The sequence below is a fragment of the Rousettus aegyptiacus genome, unplaced genomic scaffold (genome assembly GCF_014176215.1).
Source record: "Rousettus aegyptiacus isolate mRouAeg1 unplaced genomic scaffold, mRouAeg1.p scaffold_m13_p_8, whole genome shotgun sequence".
Taxonomy (NCBI): domain Eukaryota; kingdom Metazoa; phylum Chordata; class Mammalia; order Chiroptera; family Pteropodidae; genus Rousettus; species Rousettus aegyptiacus.
In genome coordinates this window covers 36,776,497-36,798,604 of record NW_023416311.1, presented here as the reverse complement: position 1 = coordinate 36,798,604, position 22,108 = coordinate 36,776,497, and the positions used below count along the sequence as shown (strand labels likewise).

Sequence of the window (22,108 nt, the reverse complement as noted above, 5' to 3'; positions counted from 1 at the left end):
CTGTCATAAATTGGTGTATTTTCTCTTTTAAAAATTAGAACCCAAGCCACTAAAATTGTTATTATACTAAAATTAGAAACAAAGTTAGATTATCTCTTGGTTTTTGACTTTTACATGGGGTATAAACTTTTATAACAAAGTAGATTCATGGCATTTGCTAAAGATATTTTTATGGTACAGTTAGTTGATTCATGTTAAATTCCTACCCCTAAATCTGCCTTCTTTTTACAGGGAGTCTTTGTTCTATGGGACTGTATGTTTGGAGAAACATTTAAAACATATGTCCACCATCTTAGAAAAAGGACCACAAATTATTGGCACAGAAGCTGCAGATATTTCCATTTACCTCACACAGTGTCATGCTTTTCTGTGTTTCTAATTTCTATTTCCTTTTTTTTCCTCTACTTTTTACACTTTTTGTATAGTTAAACAAACAAACCTTCGAATCTGGTTTTAAAAGATGTTAACTTACTAAATTTATTCCACAGAGATTATATTTACTTACTTAAAATACTGCTTCATTCAGAATAGTCAAATTGTTTCTACTTTCAATATGTCCAGTGATGCCTAATTTTATTGAATGTTGGATGATAGGTTCACAATACTACATTCAACATGATTAGAATCAAAATGACTATACAGGGTCTATGCATTGGTACTGCCCACAGGATCAGGCATACTAGTGAGTGTGACAAAAAAAATACATATGTTAAACCATCTGTATACATTGTGTATTGATTTTTTAACATAAAATGAGTGCCTTATCAACAGAATAGAATTGAGTAATTATATATTTAGTTATTTAGTTGTGAGATCATCCATAGGAAGAAAAATTAACAAAAGGAAAGAATAGTGTTGATGTCACTGGGGAAAACTTCACTTAGGCATTTTGACTTGAGCTTAACTTTGAAGAACTGAAAGAACATGGTTAAAAACAGAGAAGAGAAGAGAAATTCAGCAAATCATATTTGCAGGGGGATTGCTCTAGACCAACTAGAATTGCATTAACTTGTTAGGCTCATAATTACATAGCTCACATTAGTGGGCTTCCTTTTTTCTTTTTCAGTGTGGATTTGTTTTCTTTTTCAGTCTTGGCAACTGAATTCCTAGAGGAGATTTCACATCTGCTTGTTATATAAACTTTAGCTCTAGTATAGCAAGGATTAAATTCTTTCTAAAATCCTGACTGAGAGCGTTTCTCCCACTTTGTTTGATATAACACTATATTATAGTGATGTTGATTCTTTACTCACTCACTGTATATTGTAAATCTATTGCATGCCACAAGAGCAGCTGAGTATTAGATGCAGAGTACTGTCAGAGGTACTGATAGTTTCATTTTTCTGAGGGAAAGGGAATGCTGGGTCTTGAAATTCAGTTGCAATCCTGGCCCCAGAGTATAAAATACTTTTGTCTTGAAGGATGTGATTATTATGGACTATGTTTCTAGGATTCTTTTTTTTTTAATTTTATTTTATTATTACTCTCAAGTATACAGTACATTGGTTAGACATTTATATAGTTCATACAACAATCCCCCTAATTGCTCTTTCTGTCCTCTGGCTTTCCACCTAGCCATTATATTGATGCTAACTACATTCCCTATTCTGTGCTCCCCATCTCCATGACCATCTATCATCTACTAATTTGTAATTCTTTAACCCTTCTCCCCTTTCCCCCAGCTCCCCAACCTTCTTCCTCTCTGGCCATCACCACATTGTCCTCAATATTTGTAAGTCCGTTTTTGATTAATTTGTTCTTTTTGTTCCTTAGATTCCACATATAAGTGAAATCATATGATATTTATCTTTCTCTATCTGACTTATTTCACTGAGCATAACCTCTAGGTCCATGCATGTTGTTGTGAAAGTTAGGATTTCATTTTTTTAATGGCTGAGTAATATTCCATTGTATATATGAACAATAATTTCTATATCCAATTGTCTGTTGATGGGGATTTAGGTTGCTTCCATATCTTGGCTACTGAAAATTGTGCTGCCATTAATAATGGAGTGCATTAATCTTTACAAGTTATTGTTTTGGTTTTCTTTGGATAAATACCCAGAAATATAGTTGCTGGGTTAAAAGGTATATATTTATTTTTAATTTTTAAATATTCTTTCAGATATGAATCTTGTGCTGTTCTTAAAGTTTTTAGAAGTGTAGGAAGGGAGAAGAAGCTGCGATTGATATGGGCAAGAGTGGCAGAAAGAAAACAAGGCCAGAAAGTTATGCAGAATTATATATATTTGTTAGGTATCTAGCAGTTATAGTATACTTCATTTTTATTTAGCCCAAGATAGAAGATTTGTTTTTAAAGTACCACTAGTTGTACAATAATGTCTTCAGCATCATTTTCCCACTCTGTCCTGGTTAATTTTCACTCAAAAATTGATTTCATTGTTTAAATATAACAAGTTACACAAAAGTAAAGAAAATCAAAATTGTAAAATGTCTTGTAAGTAAAAATATTTGGTAAGGCTATATCTAAGTATCTTCTTCCCATATAAACTAGCAAATAAATTTAAAAATATACTTTTCAAAAATAATTACTAAAGTTTCCCAGCAACAACAAAATAAAGAGAAGAGAACAAGGACTTCAAAAGCAGTGACCAAGGAAAGAAAAAGAAGGAAGTTTCTACTATGATTCAAGTCACTTTTAATACTTCCTTTACCCACCAAATCAGTGGTAGGGTATGGAAGCAGGATAATGCAATCTTAAGAATAGCTGAGTGAATCAATAGGGAGAAAAAAGTAACCTACCAGAGGAAAAACCCTTAACTATTACCATTGTATCTCAGGGAGGGCTGGCTTAATGGGCATGACACTGTGCACAGGGATCCATGCTTACAAGGGCCCTGTGCTTGGTTTAATACTCTGCTTTCACAGTCTCAGAATTATTAACAATTTTTGAACAAGGGGCTCTGTATATTCACTTTGCACTGTGTGCCACAATTTATGTACTCAGTCTTGATTTCTGGGAAAGAATTTACATCTGATCTCATTAGGTTGGAAGAAAATCCCTGCCTGAGCATTAGCCACCCTGAACAAATACTAGAATTATTTGTGGGGTTTTTAAAAATTGCAATGCCCGGGTCATGTTTCAGACCAATTAAACAAGTCTTAGTGGATGTGAGGGCAAAGATAGGTGGTGGATGGAATAAGGTACCAATGTTTTTAAAAGCTCCTCAGATATCATAATGTGCAACCAAGATGGCAACCACTGAAAGGAAAAGGTAAGAGAACACACAAATGTGGAACCAGAAGAGATAGGCGTATTAAATGGTTCAGGTGACATACACAAACTTACTTACCTGTGAATTATTATTGATAAGTCTCAGTCTGCATGTTTCTGATTGACCTGGAAATTGTTGCTGGTAGAAAAGGATCAGAGAGGGATTTGAATGACTGGGGTGGTTTTCTTGAATAGAAGCTTTATCTTAAGACATCTACTCTGAATTGGAGAAAGAGGATACCATCTCACATTCCACTACCAGTGGTTAGAAAGCATCCCAGCATAGGACATTTAAATTTGCGTGGAGAAAGAGAAGCCATTAATTACCCAGCATATGGCCCCAACTGAGATTTGTTGGCAGTACCTAGCTATCAATTCCAGCTCATAGGGAAACAAAGATTCCCAATAAGTTGTCTACTAGTCAGATTATAAACTAACTGTAGAGTTGGGACTAGAAATAAATATTTTCCCCCTTAAATGAATGGACTTATACCCCAAGATATGTATTTATAGATTATAGAGTAAATAAGTTTTAATGCTACCTCATTTATAGATTTGGGAAGAAAGTAGACAGACCCTAGTGAAATAGGAATCTGAAGAGTTTCAAATTCCCAACATTTTAGGGAAGGCAGAACAATTGTGAAAGTACAGGAAGTAGGGATTGGTGTTCAAAAAGCCTGAGCATCAGCAGGGAAACTGGATCAGAGAGGGATTTGAATGACTGGGGAGAAAGGTATTTTTATTAGAGAATTTTAGCAACGCAGCAGTAGCAATATGAACTAATCACATATCCTTTTTCTTAGGTTTCTCTGAAAGGTAGTCCTTAGGCTAAATCTTTGAAGGTCAACTGAGTTTCATTATAGCTCTTACTGAGTATGGCTGGGCATCTTGGGATTAGACAGTTGTGGCTTTAGTATCTTATTAAACTTTGTGAGATACTACATTTAAATAAGTCAAAGTCTTACTTCAAACATAGTAACGGTTCTTAAACTCAAGTGCTAGAAATATCAAGTTGATCTATCACTTTTCAGTCCTTCGCTACTTTGGTTCCTCAAAATATGGTAAGTTAGGATGGAACTACATTTAAGAAGTTGATAGATTAGTTAAACTATTATTTAAAAATGAGAAAAGCCAAGCATGAGAAATACAAGATAGTTGATAACAGTTTGTCTATTAAAACCAAATACAAGAGTAGAATAATGCAATGTATTGAATATGTGAGTATGGTTGAGGGAAAGGTATTTAAGTATGCCCTGGTGTTCCTATCGTTGACTTTTGTGGATTGGTGATACATTATTTGCTCCCTATAGCATAGAAAAATGCTATCCAGCACTAGGCTATCCAAAAGTAGTAGGCTAACATCAGGATTATTTTAGGATACCCTGGCTGGGGTGGGGAGCGAATTACAACACAGCAGAAGAAATAGTGATTACCCCATGGAAAAAGAAGTGTCAGTCAGGACTCTCTGCCTCTGAGAAACAACCCCATCTCTATCTTCTAAATTGGAGATCAGGACTTGAATATTGATCGCTCTACACAGATTCACATTGTTAGGTTAACTAGCCAGTGTCCCCAGGAAAAAGTGAGTTCAGAGAGAAAAAGTAAGAAAGTGTTTTAGCACAGCAACCATAGTAAGAGAAAGACAATAAAAAGGATTGTCTTGTCTATGGACATGCCACCCTGAAAAAGCCTGATCCTGACTGATCTCAGAAGCTAAACAGGGTCAGGCCTGGTTAGTACTTGGATGGGAGACCACCTAGGAGGACCAGGTGCTATAGGCGTAAAAAATAAAAAATAAGAGATTGCAAGCTGACAAGGTTCTTGTAATCTGTGAGGTCAACCAAAGGTTGCTTAAATCAAATTAATAATTAATTAATTAATAATAAATAAGTATCATCTTAGCCAATTGAAGTATATTTCTTATACCAGGTAGTAGAAATATAGGGGATGACATTAGAAAAATGAATCAAGAAAAATAAGACATTAAAAGTATTGACAGGAAATATTGGGTCTGAAAATTATATTTGATGAATAAAAACTTAACAAATAAGCTGAACCACACAGTTGATACAGCTGAAGAACGAATGTATGAACTGAGAGTAAAGGTCAAGGAGATAACACATGTGACCATGTGAGATTATTCCAAAACACAGATATTATTTAGTATTAAGAAGTATAGTGGTGAAATTTACCATGTTTTAGCCAAAGATAAACCCCATATGATAAATCTCCACAGATGTTGGAAAAATATTTAACAAAATTTAAGTCCATTGTTGATTTACAAATGATTAAATAAAATGAAAAGTGATTAATATTCCTTAACATAATGAAATACTTATCTTGACTTAAAACCCAACAACTTAGTGGAAAAATGAAAACAACAAAACAAAACTGGACAACACCTCTTCAATCAGGAAAAAGACAAAAATATTCACTATTGTTATTATTCCTTAACAGTGTGTTTGAAGTATTAGCCAATACAATTAGACAATATTTTATAGAGATATATATAACATAGAATACCTAATATATTCCGTGTATTTGGAATAAGAATTGTAGGTTAAGTTAAACATAAAATTAACATAAAAATCAATAATCTTCACCTACATATATATTTTTTCTTTTTTTTTTTTTTTAGGCAAGGCAACCCTTGGTTGACCTCACAGATTACAAGGGCCTATCAGTTTATAATACCTGATTTTTTTATTTTTTATGCCTACAACACTGGGTCTTCCTAGGTGGTCTCCTTTCCAAGTACTAACCAAGCCCGACCCTGCTTAGCTTCCGAGATCAGATAGGATTGGGCTTGTTCAGGGTGACATGGCTGTAGACTAATCTTCACATACAAAAAGGAACTAGCTAGAAAATATTTTAAAGAATATACTCCACTTAAAAGAACAATGTAAAATAAAATACTTTTGAATAAAAAGAAATATGTAAAAGTTATATGAGGAAAATTCAAATGCTTCGCAAGGATACTTGAAAGAATGAAACACTTTCAATACTTTTAGGTATGTAGATTTAAGATGTCAATTTTCATAGATTAATATATAAATGTAATATAAACCTGATAAATACACCAATAGAGATCTTTCATTCTCCGCCCCCCCTCGCCCCGAAAAAAAAAAAAAAAAAAAAAACCAAACTATTCAAACTGAAGAAACATTGGGTAGGAGAGAAAAAGCAACCTCCACTTGAGAGAATGCCGGAAGCAGTGTCCTCAAGGTAAATGACAGGGAACATACGAAGAAGAGGTAGGGGACACATAGGAAGTGGATTGTAATGGAGCATTCCAAAAGGCACAATGAAAGGGGTTTTAGGAAAGTAAAGAGGTTGGGCCAGAGAAAAGCAAGTTGTGAGCTTTAAAAGGATACAGAATGGTACAGAGTAGAGTACCAAACTTCTCCTGGAAAATTTATAGTAAGTAGTTCTCCGAAGTTTAAGTAACAATGATGGGCAAGAAGTGGGTGAAGAGAGAGGAAATGCAGTCATTTTATCCCAAGCAAGTAACTGTAGCTTTCCTGTATTAGCTTGGAGTGCTGCGTGATCGAAGACAATCCAAAGATCTGAGTGCTGGTCACAGAGATACTGAGCTCTTAGTAATATTACTAATTAGAACAGAGAAGCTGGAAATATGAAACATTTTAATAAGGTAAAGTAATGTTTCCTGAGGTAAAATAGAAGTGTGCATTTGTTTTGGCAATATTGAATTTTACCTGAAAATTCAACAATGATTAAGAAATGGTCCTACCTTTTTGTGTTTGAAGAAACAGCTTGGTGTAAAGAGCTATCCTTTTCTTATGACTTAGATGACTCTCGTGATGATCCCCTTGATTACCTATGACAATGCCAGATACAGATGCTTTTAATCACCACTCTTTATTTAATAAAGGATTAATTGTACTGTTTGTTCTCACTGATCAATCTGAACAAAATGCCCACTAATGTGACTTAATCAAAATTTAGTTATGTTTTTCTCCTGCCCTATACGCTTTGACTTGCCCCTGATGTTATACGAGTGCTGGAACATGGAACAACTCTATATGGCCCTCCCCAAGAATTGGGACAATGAAAAGCATTTCCCGCTCAACTGTTGGATGATGCTGCCTGTTCACCCCACTTCTCCATACCTGGTTTCTTTTAGTCTTGTTTATTTCTCCCGAAAAAAAGCTCTTTCTATCTGACTTTTAGAACACATAGATTGAATACTTGGAGCATTTCTCCATTGCAGTAGTTCTCCTTAATAACGTTTTTCTTACTGATGTCCAGATTTGCATGTTTTCTTTGACAGTTTATTTATTTTGTTTTGTTTTGTATATTGATCTCTGTGGTGGTGCTTGCTCATTTAAATTAAAAGTTAAAGAGGAACTAGAGGCTTGAGGGTCCTGGAGATATAAACTTGAGACTCATCTGTATGGAGGTAGGAGGTGACAGCTGACAGTTGAAGTGATTAGGTAAATCAGAATTATCATTAGAGCTTGCAAAGAAGAGTAGAGATTTGTGGCTGGTACTTTTAGGTATATTAGAAATTTTAGAAAAATTATGAAATCATAGCAGAAGGAAAGCAATAAATTAATAACTATTTCTATTTTTAAATTTTTTTTAGTTAAATGATTAACACATAAATAACTAGACTTAATCTTTTTAAAAAAAAAATCCTTAAGAAACAGCACAATGCAGTGGAAAGGGCATTGGAAATTAAGAGATTTGGAATCTCCTCTTACTCTCACAATAATTATCTCTTTGACTGAAAATAATATACTTCATTCATTTGTTAAATAAAGGGAGCAAAATTGATACCTTCAAGGTATTATCTGTCTAAAAAAAATCTATGAATTACAAAATCAAAGTTCTGCTTTGTCATCAGAATTCAGTGACCTTTGTAAAAATGAAATGGATGCTAAAATCTGCTGTCAAAGCTTTAAAAGATACAAGACAAAATGTTGCTGAAGTCATTATAGAAAATCACTTCAAGGACACTTTAAGTTCAAATGATAATGCAAGGAAGTCACAGCACAAGGGAGCTGTTATCAATGAGCAAAGGAGAAGCCAAAATATTGGCAAGGAAACCAATAAATATTTAAAGAGAAAAAAAAAAAATAGCCAGGATAGAACATGGACCCAAAGCAGTAGACATTTCAAATTCTTTATTAAAGATTTCTGAAAAGGATTCTGGACTTCTCCCTTAACCCACCCCAAGTGTTAATTTATCCCTTAACCCCTGCTGATCCAAAAAAAAAAAAAAAAAAAAAGACATTAAGTAAAACCAACAGAAAGAAAAGGTCTGAGGGCCCTCTTGGAAGTTACAGTGATGGAGAAGAATTACGTGAGGAAAATTAACAGTGGTGGAAAAGAATTATATGAAGAATTTTACAGTCCTCCATGTCTCAGGATATGTGATAGTAGTAGTGACCTTTTTCCTGGGAAAGGCATTCTTCATTATGAAAGAAGGAAAGTAGTTGCTATTTTTCAGTTAAAGAACAACAACAAAACCTGAAAAAAATGTTACCTGAAAAAAATATACTTGAAAGTTATTGGAATATAGGAAATGACAAAAACTAGTCAAGTGCAGAATCCAGGAATTTTGAATCATTTTTACCATTCTTTATTCAGATCTAAAAGTTCTAGAAGACATTACAGAGAACAGCTCCAAAAAGCAAAACTCCAGGTTTTCAGTAAAATGAGCCTCAGATTATGAAATAGTTTCTTTGAAAATACAAAACAGCAGTTGCAGCTTCACCCTTCATGAGAAGCAAGCAAGAGGCGAAAGCATAGCAATCTAAAATAGTTGTTTCAGGGAAATATTTACATTCGGTAATTGATTAACAAAGTCTTTTAAAAAACATTTTCATGTACTTTGTTTTACTAGTCTAGTAGGTAAACATTTATTTGACAAAGTATTTTTGGAGGAGTTATAGACATACATTTGTTTTTGTCTTTGTTTTTCTTTTTAACGAGTGTTCAATTTATGTTTACTTAAGCCTTTCACAAATCAAGTACATACTTAAATTGATTTTTAACAATATACTCCAGAATGTTTCCTCTATGAAATAACTTTGAGATTACAACTATTTCATATTTTATCATTTGCGTTTATCATGAAGTGTATTTCACTGGTCCAGCTTCATGGTTTTTACTTTAAAAATAAATGTCAAGATATATTTAAATTAATAATAGCAAATTATGAGGGAATTATAGTTATTTTAATATATATTACCTTTGTGAAAAGTTATTTTTGTTAACAAAACTAAGACAGTAATTTTTTATGGGCATACAGATAATAAATTACATAAGAAAAATTAATTTTTTATTATAGTTTAACAAATAATATAGATTTCCAAAAAATCTCAGATGCTGGCACTAAGCAGTTGGCACTGATGTCTCTGTTAAGATTTTTGTTGGCAAACCATATGTTGATTAGTAACTGCTATCTCCTGTGGTGATAGACTTAGTTTCTTAAAAAGTTGTAGACCACTATTTTTTCCTATTATGCACACTCCCATAAAGAAACTTAACTACAGGTAATTGAACACAATAAAATGTTAAATATCTTTTTATCACCACAGGAAAAGATGTTTCCTCACCACAGGTATTAAAAGAGCCATTGCCAGAAATCAGATATAACTTTTTACAACTAAGCTGTCAGTGATCCCATTTTAAAGTGTATTTAAATGGAGAAAATAAAAACATATTCAAAAAGCAACACTATGCCAATTTTCGAGAAAATTTTTGAAATGCAATTCTTTCATAAGAATGTCAAAGGCAAGTGAGAATTGCCATTTTGGACCAATAAAAGAACAAAGAAAGGAAAATGATTAAAATTACTTCCATCATTAAAATTAAGTAGGATGTGAAATATTTAAACAGAATAAGTTTTTAAAATAAATTAGCTATTTTAAATCTGCAGTTTGGTTTTACCAACATTTCAGTGCTAAAATTGACATTTTGATTTAACTTATATTTGAAATTTCTTATACCCATTACTTAGGTGAAAACACTCAGCATACAATCAACTCTTTATTTATTTATTTATTTATTTTTTTTTAGGCAAGGTAACCCTTGGTTGACCTCATAGATTGCAGGGACCTTGCCAGTTTACAATTCCTTATATTTTTATTTTTTACACCTACACACCTGGACTTGCTAGCTGGTCTCCCATCCAAGTACTAACCAGGCCCAACCCTACTTAGCTTCCAAGATCAGACAGGATCAGGCTTGCTCAGGGTAGTACGGCTATAGACAACAATCAACTCTTGATATATGGATTCCTTCAGTGCTAACAAACATACAGAGACTGTATTAAGATTTTTATTATTTAATCTTCAACTTCATAGGATTGCCACCATTTTAAAATGAAGAAATTGAGACACAGAATGTTCAACTTGCTTGTCCACCCACCAATAGGTACTAAGTGACTGATTTGAGATTTCCACTCAGGGCTTTCTCCCAAGCCCATGCTATTGAAATATTCTGCCTTGTATTTATATATCTCACTCAAGCCAGGTCATTACCAGAACTAACCTTTTTCTTTTCAAGCTACCCATCTAATACATGGAAGAATTAGGAGAAGACTGGGAGAAGGGTTTGGATCTTAGCCCTCTCTTGCATTTTCCCTGTGTACCTAATCCTCTGAGCTTTATTCCACCTTTTACCAGTTGTCAGAGGCAAAGGCCAAGTAGATAAAAATTGTAAAGGCAAACTCATAACCTTCTTTTTACGTTCTGTTTTTTTCCTTTCTTTCTTTTTATTCAGCCTCACACTTCTCTTTGGACAGCTTTAATTCAACAGAGACTTGGTACAGATTGGATCTTATTTTAGGGTATGAAATCTATTATCCAAGCTTCCTCTTAAGAGGAAGTGCTATTCTAGTCAATGTCTTTGACCTCTAAGAAATCTGCTGTTTGGAAGTGTTAAAAAGTTAGGCATTAAAAATTCTATAGCTGGTTCATTAAATCAAAATTTCCGCTGATATATTAACCTGATAAGTAATGGCTGTAGTAAGCTTGTGCACTGTATTATCAAGAACAGCTTTCAAAAAAGAATTCAGCTTCTAGGTCAAGGCAAGACCAATTTAGTTTCGTTTTGTGTTAATTTAGTAAAGAGACTCTTTCCATATTCATTAGTCATAAGACCAGGAAGATTGCTTAACTGCCTGAGGCTTTCTTACCCGTTCCCCTTTATACATTATGATTAATATCCATTCTTTTGTGAGAAGAAATGATGTATATAAATGAGTTTCAAAGCTAAAATATTCTATGTAGATATGTTCCATTATGTGACGCTTTGTTTCTTCAGCTAATGCAAGTTAACTAATTAAAGCCAGAGAAAAGCTCAACACACTTCTGACTCTCTGAATCCATTCATCTTTATTTATTTATAGATTTATACATATATTTGCTCAGTACATCTCAAACAATAAATACTACTATTTTTAATATTAGAGATATAGCAATTAACAAGACATATCACAGATCCAGCTCCTATGGAGTTTAAATTTTGGTGGACATCTTATTTCTTGAATTTTTTTATTCTATTAAAAATTCAATAGAAAACAATTTATCATTGACTCAGCCCAACTTCATGTATAACTATAATGATCTATTAAGAAGAGTTTGTGTCATGAGTTATGAAATGTTAGAGGGCCTAGTTAAAAAACAAAACAAAACAAAAACTACCTTCATCTGTGAAAATGTCTTCAGAACAGGGTACCTCACCGGGTAGTCATAAGATATAATTATATTCATATACATTTTACTATCATTGGATAGTGTATCAGATTGAATAGGTCAATAATGTTATTGAATGTGTTTCTGTGCTGTCATTGATCATTTTGGGCTGATGTTTATATAATTTAATCAGTTACCACATACATTCTACCTTGTGTTTATAAGAAACAACCCTATTGTACTCATTTAAAAATCAGAAACTTTCAAAAATATGATGACTATTAAGCAAAAGTACTTTTGAAAGAGGAGATTCTCAGAGAAAGTAATGCTAAACTAATTGCCCAACGATTTCAAAATATTTCCCCCATATTTACATTTTTTAACTTTAAACATGAATTTAGTGTTTTCATAGATATTAAAATAAAAACAAAAGTTTTTTTAAATTATAAGTTTAAAAATTATTCCAAATTACTCAAATCTAACCATTTTAACATTAGTAGGGTATCATCATAGTTGAATATCCATACTCATATCTGATATACAAATAGAAGAATAAATTATATGATGGATGAATACATGAATAGATAGATGGAAAGAAGAGTAGAAGTTATTTTGCAGAAATTAAATCATACTATACTTAATTAAAATATTAAATTTTACTTATTCTTGAATTTATCAGAAAAAAATGATATAGAAATGAAGCTAATAGTTGTTGAACTTTAAATGTTTTATGACTGTAAGTTTATTAATACTTAAAATACCCCATATTATTTAAAGATAACTAATATCGAAGTGAGCATAATTTTGTTTCACTGTTAGTAACAATTAAATCTTGCCCTTAAAGATGAAATTCACAGCATTTTAATCCACATCCTCGCTCCCTGTCTCCTAGTTTCGGTAGCTATTTCTACTTTGTAAAAGATCTTAAAATCTTTCTCTTCTGTATCATAATCTCTACTTGTTCTGTTTCATTTTTGTATTTAAATGGATTCATTGCTCATTCCCAGTCATTTTAGCATATTCATAGCATATGAGTGATTCTTTTTAATCATTTCTTGGTTGGCTGGATTTCACTGTCACATTAATTTTTTTTGGATGAATTTTCAAGTAAGGCTCACAGATTCTGTATTACAGAGAATTCTGTTTGCTCTTAAAATGTTATGATTATCCATGTACGGCTTTTTTTTTTTTTTTTTTTTTTTTTAACTTGTGAGAAGATACTGGGTCTACAGAGATATATAAGTAAATATCTCTTACCTGGAAAATTTTAAACTTGACCAAACAACCATATACTATACTAAATACAAAATAAATTAAGCTCAAGATGTTGTGTGAATTTTCAGGACAAGAACAGATTGAGCAAAAAAGCACAGAGATAAGAACCGTCATGCAGGGGTACAATTGGAATTTTGGTTGTGGTGGAACAGATGGTAAAACAGCACAAGATGACAAAGTCTGGAACAGTAGACCTAGACCAGTGGTTGAAGGCCCTAAAATCCAACTTTATTCATAGAAAATGGTATAATAAAATAGGGTCAATCACTTTCCTTCCCGCTTCCGCCTCTATCTTCAGATGTTTGCTATCATTTTGTATTGTCATCTGGCATAGAGTGTTGTATTTGTCTTTTTTCATGGCATTTTTATTCATTTTTGAGTTGGCTCTATTGCAGAGTTAAGTGACTTTTTCAGAAATAGCTCTTATAACACATATGTTCCGTGAAGAAAATTTAATGCACATTTAACAATATGTGCTAGTTGTTTTTACACTTGAAATCAATGTGGCTGCAAATAATATTGCAGTATCTCAGCTTTCTTTTGACATCTGCAGATACTATCTACTATTTTCAAGCAATAAATATTGCTTTATAGAAGTGTAAAGCCAGCTTAGTGTTTAGTGCTTATAAATCACTTGCTTTTCTCTTTTAGGGCACCTGAAAAATTTTGTTTGTTTTCTCATTTAAGAGTAAAAAAATGTAACTGGGGGTTATGAATTTCTATAAATTGTCCTCTGTCATTTTCTTTTTCCTGAAAAAAAAAATGCGTATCATTTTTATTTGCAGTTTCAGTTCTTCTTTCATCCTAGGAATATTTTACTGTATTATATATTGAGTGCCTATCTGGTTTATTTGTTAACCTCTTTATCGTTATGTTGCATCATTTGGCCTTACTTTTTTTTATCTATTGTCTTCTATGTAAGTGTATATTTATCTCTTCCTTTTACATTTATCTATAAGATAATCTACATACCAGTTATTCAATTTTAAGTTTTATTTATTTATGGCTCTGATTTGTTTATTTATTCTTATTTGATCTTGTTTAGACTCTTTTCTTCCTTGAGTCTAAATTTTTCAATTTTATTTCTGTGCATTTACTTACTATCTTGTCTTGTTTTATTGACTCTAGTTACCCAAACTATAGCATGAAGAATTTTCATGTAATTGTTCCTCTGTTCCTTGGGTCATAGTTAATTTCAAACTGGGGGGTTTGTTTATTTCATTCTACTTTGTTTTATTCAATATGTTTACATAATTGCTGTATCCTTTTTATTTTCCGATTGCTCTTGTTTAATTTGGGTTTTCTATTTTCAGCCTACTATGTTTTACAATAGGTAAATTTACTCTGACACCCCGTTTTTGTCTTGGTGTGGTGGCTAAAAAACTCACTCCTCCTTGTCTCCCCAGAAAAAAATGTCAACCTCCTAATCCCCACAGCCTGTGAATATATTATCTTAAGTGGCAAAAGAGCCTTTGCAGATGGGATTTAGCTAAGGATTTTGAAATGGGAAAATTATTCTGGATTGCTGTGTGGGGGTCAGTGAAACCATAAGAGTCTTTATGAGAGGAAGGCAGGAGAGTATAGAATGGAGATGTAACAATAAAAGCAGATGTTGGAGTGATGAAGATGAAGGAAGGAAATAAGAGCCAAAGAATGCAGGCAGTTTCTTGAACCTTGAAATGGCAAGAGAACAAATTCTCCCCTAAAGCCTCCAGATGGAACCAATTTTGTTGACACCTTGATTTTAAGCTTTAAGATCCATAATAGACTTCTGATCTATAGAAATAGTATGATAATAAATTTTATTTGAAGTCACAGAGTTTATGGTAATTTGCTACAGCAGCAATAGGAAACTAACATGGTAAGGAATCTTTAGAATAATCGTTTCTCTTAGATCTAGACCTAATCCAAGCCATTTTACTTCTGGGAAAGATTGTTCTTTTATTTTTTTCTTTTAAAAAATTATATACCATTGAGTTAATAATTCTCCTTAGTCACTAGCCTCATCAAGGAACCACCTGTGATTATTTTATCGAAATATATACATATATATTTATGTTTATTTCTGATCACCAACTCCTTTTTGATATTCCTCCCTATAGGAATATATTTTAATGGGCTTTATTTCTATCCTTGGAAATTAACTCTATAATATGTACATAATATGCTTTGCTTTTTCATTCTTCTTGCTTTGTAGACAAAACCAAATGAAAATTCCAACCCGTTGCTAGCATAAATAATGCTGTGAACATTATTCTTGTAAAGATACTTTTATGCAATGAGATTATAAGGTCATAGATAATATGTTTATTTAATTTTACAAAATGTTGGCTAATTGTTCATCAACACAGCTGAATAGATCAATACTTCATTTTAGTCATGGTGATTCCTATTTTTACTCATATCTTCATAATTATTTGTATAGTTTGATCTAATTTTTACAAATTTTATATATGTAAAATAGTATCTAATTTTTGTTTTTACTTGACAACGGACAAACTGAAAATTTCTTGATAAACATGCTTAAGTTCAATGGCTCTGAGAAGTTGAGCCCATGGTAAGTTGGGGAGAACATCCAGATGCAGAGCTCGGTGGGAGAAGGAGGCTTAAGCATGGTCTGGTTCTGATGTAAATGCTAATGTTAGAAGTAAATGCATATTGTCCTTGAGAAGGAGGCATACTCGCTGGTGAATGGGACGTAGAATGGAGCCAAGCACAGAGTTCAAACCCTGTACGGAGTCAGGCTGTTTCCAAAAGATGTAGATGGGGGCCTGGAATAGAAACTTAGAGAATGAGGCTTTTAGGCTTGACAGGAACAAGATTCATGGCGAGAACCAAGAAATGTAAAGCCAAGGGCTTCCTCTTTTCCCAAGCCTCTCGGGAAGTGATAAGGAAAAAAGTAGCAAGAGACAGTGGCTTGTTGTATAAATATATATGAGACTATTTCCAATATTAAAGGAGATTCAATAAATGTTATAATTGTATGCAAATCCACACATATACACCAATATATACTTCACATGTAATATCTTAGTATGTAAGTTAAACATTATCAAAAAAGAAACGACATTTACTATTTTCTGTGAGACAGGAATGGTTCTAGTTTTTTTCAGATACCGCCTTACCCTCACCATTGAGATTTAATAATGTGGTTAGCCTAGATACATAAAATAATTTTCTTTATTTTATACAAGTCATCTATCCTCGGTTTTGGTATCAAGTGAGAGATATAAAAATTCAGATTAATGGTAGAGTTTCCATTGGATAAAAGGAAACACTCTAGTCAGTGGGTTGTGTCAGTCTTGCAGTCCTGTGAATACTAGCTATGTCCCTGAAGTGCAATGATGTAATAATAGCACCTAGGTCATAGAACACTGCTGAAGCCTTAGCAACGACCTGCATCGTAACAGTCTTGGTAGTGTAGTAAGCACTGGTCAGGACAGTGATTTAGTGAGGAAGTAGCCTCTCAAGTGACTTGTTGTTATTCACTATAGTTTCTTTGTATTGACTATATTCGTAATTTGATTCCTCGTCTTCATCAAACTGAACTCAATGTGAGTTCAGTTTGGGGGAGGAAAGTATTTGATTTGAATAACTCTTTAAGAGTTCAACCATGAAGAGGAAACAAAAATGTAAGCATCTAGAGAGCACACACTCCATCACAAGTGCGGACATTTCAAGAGGTACGTGTTAAACACATTCTCTGGGCATATGGTAACCAGGATCTTCATTCTAAAGAAAGGGAGACGGAGAGGGAGAGGGAGAAGGAGAGGGAGAGGGAGAGATAGAGATTGAATGTGTGTATGCTGGTCTTTTTGAGGGGCCCAGTAGTCTGAGAGTAGAGAAAATTTAGATGCCAATTCCTAGTCTCTGTAGCTTTAGGGCTTGCGCGACCAATACTATGTCACTCTGGGTTAATCTGTTACAGATATAATGGTTGATTAGTATAATTTTTCTTACAAAATGTATTTTTCTTTATTTGATTTCTGCCTAAGGGTATTGATTAAGTAAATGATGTTGTTATACATTTTTCAATATTACTTTCTCCTGTTAATAAAGAAAAAAAAATGTGGCTCATAGAGGTAAGAAAAAAATTGGAAAACAACTTTAAACAATAAAAGCAGGTTGTGTAGGGATGAAAGTATAATGTTATAAAGAATTTACTTAAGAGTCAAAACAAATTGTTTTGTGTCAGTCTATGAGAACGTAAATGTAGGGCTCTTATATGAAATGTAAGGAAAAAACAGGACACACATACACACACACACATGCACACACACACACACAAACACCATTTAATCAGGATGGTTGAATTGAAGAGAAAGTTTGGCTCTTTCTGGAAAGATGAAAAACTGAAGTACTTCTGGTTGCTATGGAGATTAAAAGTAAACAAGTAACTCCTATGAAGAAGAGCCGTTACTCAGAGGTGGGAGGGAGACAGATTGGAGCCAGCCCCAAAGTTCTAAGCGGTTACTCACACTGCTAAAGAGAAATTGATATTTCCAACTTGTTTGGGATTTCTGCATCCTCCAGTAGACCTTTGGAGAAGCCTTGGATAGTGAGGCTGTCTTCATTTCACCTTCAAAAATATTAGTGCCTATTCAGAGATATTGTTGAGTATAAACTATCAGATGTGTAAAACATGTATTCACACCTATTCACATATATATATACATATAGAATATAAATAAGCCAGGGCAAGATAGATATTAATATTTAACAAAATTTCCCATTAATTATGTACCAAGTCCAAGTATTTGCCTCTCAAATACATATCACATCTCTACTTCATTAGTTAGAGTAGATTAGGCTCTGGTGACTAATACACAAATCTATTTCCAGCTTATATAACAAATCAGCATATATGTGCAAGCCAGTAGGACAAGTTTCCTTCATGAGATAATTCATGGGCCTGAGCTGATAGAAACTTTGTTTTTAACATGCTGCTTTCAAATAGAGCCTGGGTTATTAACATCCCAGTCAGGTAGGAAAGGGAGGAGCATGCAGGGGCATGAAGGAAGTTGTATGGCTAGAAATGGAACATGTCGTTTCTACTCATTTACCATTGTAGAAACTTAATCACATGGTCAGAACTACAGGCAAAGCAAGCTGATAAATATAATCTAGAATGTTCATGTAGAAAGAAGACAGCAGTCTCCGCTCCATTTATAAAGAAGCTTTTTTGTGTAAACTCAGTCACCCATGATATAATGACAGAGTAAATATTACTGTACATTTAAAATTTCCATAGAAACCAAATTATGCTATTCATGAAGTTGGAGGCCATGTATGTTCACTGAACATGTGTCATAGTAGACTTATTGTTTGCTTAATGGACAGATAAATACACAAACATTGACTATATATTTTTACTATTTTTATTTAATTTCTCAGAAAAGTCGAATCTACAAAAAGATGCTTTGCCGTATAGACACAAGGCAGTGGCCCCAACTCAAGGTCAAGAAGCATGGGAGGGTTCTTCTTCAGAGTACTTATCCGCCATCTCTTTTGAGGACAAACTCACTGGTAAGGAAGGACTATTGGATAAAAAGCAAAGGGAATTTTGGATCTAAGCAGAGCTGAGAGATAAGCTGAGTGGAACCAACAATTTCTAAGACTTTATTCCATTTTCTAGGAATCTTGAAGTTACCTAGATATAACCCACAACCTGGACACTCTTTGGAGAATAGTATCCTGATCCATAGGGCAAGAGATGGATCCTCTGAATCTGAATATTTCTCTTGTACCTCCTCCTTTTATAATCTCTCTTATACCGGTAAGGACAAAGGAGAGCCCCTAAACTCCAGGCAAAGCAGGGAAGTGAGAGTAGCTAAAGTCTAGACAAAGCAGGGCACTGAGAGAAAGGCATACTTTGGGTTCAGTCATATCCTTTTCCTCCTCACCTCTGACTTGGGGGTCTGTGACTGTTTCTGTACCATTAGCAGGAACTCAGAACAAATACTTTCCATTTGGGGGTGGAAAGGGGAGAAACTCTGTATGTGCATTTTCTGGAAAATGTCAATTATTAAGGGAAAGATGGAATTCACAGGCACAGTATTGCTATGTTGTCAGTTAAACCTAAAAGTGAAGAATTAGTATAAAATGAAACCATAGCTAGTAGTACTCCAGAGTACTGACAGAAAATGTAAAAGACCTCTGAATTGTTAGTCAACCATATTAAAGAGTTCTACAGATAAAGACTTGCCAAAGATAAGTTCACAATATAAAACTATAAAACACATTACTGTAAGGTGGATTCTGCAAAAGCAACAAACAGCAAGTTTTAACTGTGAAGAAGATAGTTTAATTGAACAATGGTATAGCAACAGTAAAAAAGAATATTTAAAATTCTTAAATATATAAAAAATATAAAAAATCTATCAGAAAAAATGATTAAAAATAACCAAGTGGTAGTTTTAGAGGTGACAAATATTGTCCTAGAAATTATCAAAATGTCCATGGGTTAAACAGCAAATTAGACACAAATGAAAAAAAAATTGTGAACTGATGGATAAAACTGAAGAATTACCTATAATATAAATCAAAGAGATAGATGGAAAATATAAAAGAGAAATTAAGATAAATGAAGGTAAAATGTGAAAATATTGCTTATGTCAAATCAAGGTTTCTGGAGAATAAAACAAAGAAAATAAAGAGATAATGGCTAAGAATATTTTAGAACTGATGGAAGACATAAAGCCTTAGAATCAGGAAACATTTTTAGGAAGCTTATTACAAGATAGGCAAAAATAAATTCACACCTAAGTATACTACACCAAAAATTTAGAACTGCAATAACGAAGACCTTAAAGCAACAAGAGAGAAAGAGAATACGTTAAAACACACACACACACACACACACACACACACACACACACACACACACAGTAAATTTTTCAATAGCAATTGTAAAAACCTAATGACAATATAATGTAGTATGCTAAAGATAAAGAACAGTCATGACCATACAGGAATAAGATAAAATGGTAGAAAATACAAATAAAATACAGATAAAAATCGTAGAAAATATAAAGGATATAGAAAGAATCTTTAGAAAAATGAAATGGAACACAATAAACATGATAGGGACAAAAGGTGATCTAAGAAATTGGTAAGACTTTGAATATAAATTGATAAGACTGATGATTTAAACACTCCAAATAATAATTATTAATTCAGACTGATCAATAAAACAGGCGTAATAATTGGATGACGATAACATGTAAGATAGAGACCAGGAGTTCAAGTATTCTAAGCTTCTAATTTTACACAAAGAGCAGGTAACACCATTGACTCAGACAAGCAACTCTGCACTCAGGAAAGAAGGAAAATTGGGTAAATAGGGCCTACCCATTGGGAAAGTCCCCAGTCAATCTGGAGTACATAGAGATCCTAAGTTTAAGGTTAGTATATTTACTTATTAGCTATAAGGTGCTATAACAAATTACCACAAATTTAGTGGCTTAAGACAACTAAAACTAATTATGTTACAGGTCTGGAGGTCAGAAGTCCAAAATATGTCGTATGTTGGGAAGGGGGCTAAAATCAAGGCAGTTCCTTCTGGAGGGTCCAGTGGAGAATCTGTTCTTTGTCCCTTCCAGTTTCTAGCAGCCTCCTATACTTCTTGGTTTTCAGCTTTTGTCTTTTTGAAAACATCAAATTCTTGCTTCCGTCACATCTCTTACTCCTACCATTAACTTTCTTGCCTTCATTTTATAATTATCATTGGGATAGCGTTTAGGACCCTCCCATACAACTCAAAACAATATCCTCATCTCAAGATCCTTAATTTAATAATATCTGCAAAGTTTCTTTGGCCTTCCTTATACAGCAGCATTCACAAGTTCTGCGAATAAGATAAGGGCATCTTGGTGGAAGGGCATTATTCAGCCTCTGAAACTAAAATGAATGTGTTAAACACAATGACATATGTATAATCAGGTAAACAAATAGTAAAATATCTCATATTAACTGCACTCTATGTGTCAGCACGTTTCTAAGACACACTGAAAGCAGCTCCATAAAGACAATATATGCATATTGTATTAAACTAGCCACCAAGAGGTGGGCAAAAATTTAAAAATATTGAATATTTATTGACCAGAAAAAAGACTGTAGTCTCCATAGTATCTAACACAGAGCGAGCCAGTAAAGTATAATAAATGGATAAAAGATTGACTATATTTCTTTAATTTTCCTTCACCTTAACAGAAATTTTGAGGAAACAAAGGGATACTATGAAGCTTCATCATATTTTCCAGAAGGAAGAGAAAAATACCTCTAGTCCAAAATATTTCTCCTGTGCCTCTTTAGAAAAGAATACTCGTAAGTGGAGATGTCTGAGCTGGAAGTAGGGTGTGGGAAAGGGAGACGGGAAGCATGGCTATAACATCTAGCTAAGATTTTCTCCTTGTCTACAAGCTGACAGACAGGAGATACAAGCTGATACAAACCAGAATACAACAAGAACACAAGATCTCTTTCTCCTCTAAATGATATTCATTGAGTCTCTATATTAAAGAAAACAAAAAACACCTTGAGATTCCAGGGAAATCCCAAAAAGACAAGTATCCAAAAGGGCCAGGATATCAGAGCAGGGCTATGTTTGAGAAGATGGAGGACTAAGGAAATAACAGACTTGTCAGAGAAATGGGAAGACTAACATAGTTTGAACCTGAAAATATCAACTGTTTGTCACACTATGGGCAAATCTCTGGTAACCAGTTTGAAATGGCCAGAAAGGTCCAGAAAAAGCATGTTAGGAGGAACCAGGAGTTTCTGCTTTTGTCTGCATACATCTTCTCAAGGGCGAAGAGGGGGGTAGAATTTGAAAGAGATTCTTAAATTGTTTCCTCCAACAACCTCCTACCTTCATAAAACACAAATGAATCTTTACTCCATCACATCTTCAACTTGTCTCAGCACCATAATC

General features: G+C 33.5%; 2 pseudogenes; one reads left to right on the top strand and one right to left on the bottom strand.

The window, feature by feature from the left end:
• Nucleotides 1-4,897: 4,897 nt before the first annotated feature.
• On the top strand, nucleotides 4,898-5,016 carry LOC118607328 (annotated as a pseudogene).
• Nucleotides 5,017-5,948: 932 nt separating this feature from the next.
• On the bottom strand, nucleotides 5,949-6,067 carry LOC118607363 (annotated as a pseudogene).
• Between the last annotated feature and the right edge of the window lie 16,041 nt (nucleotides 6,068-22,108).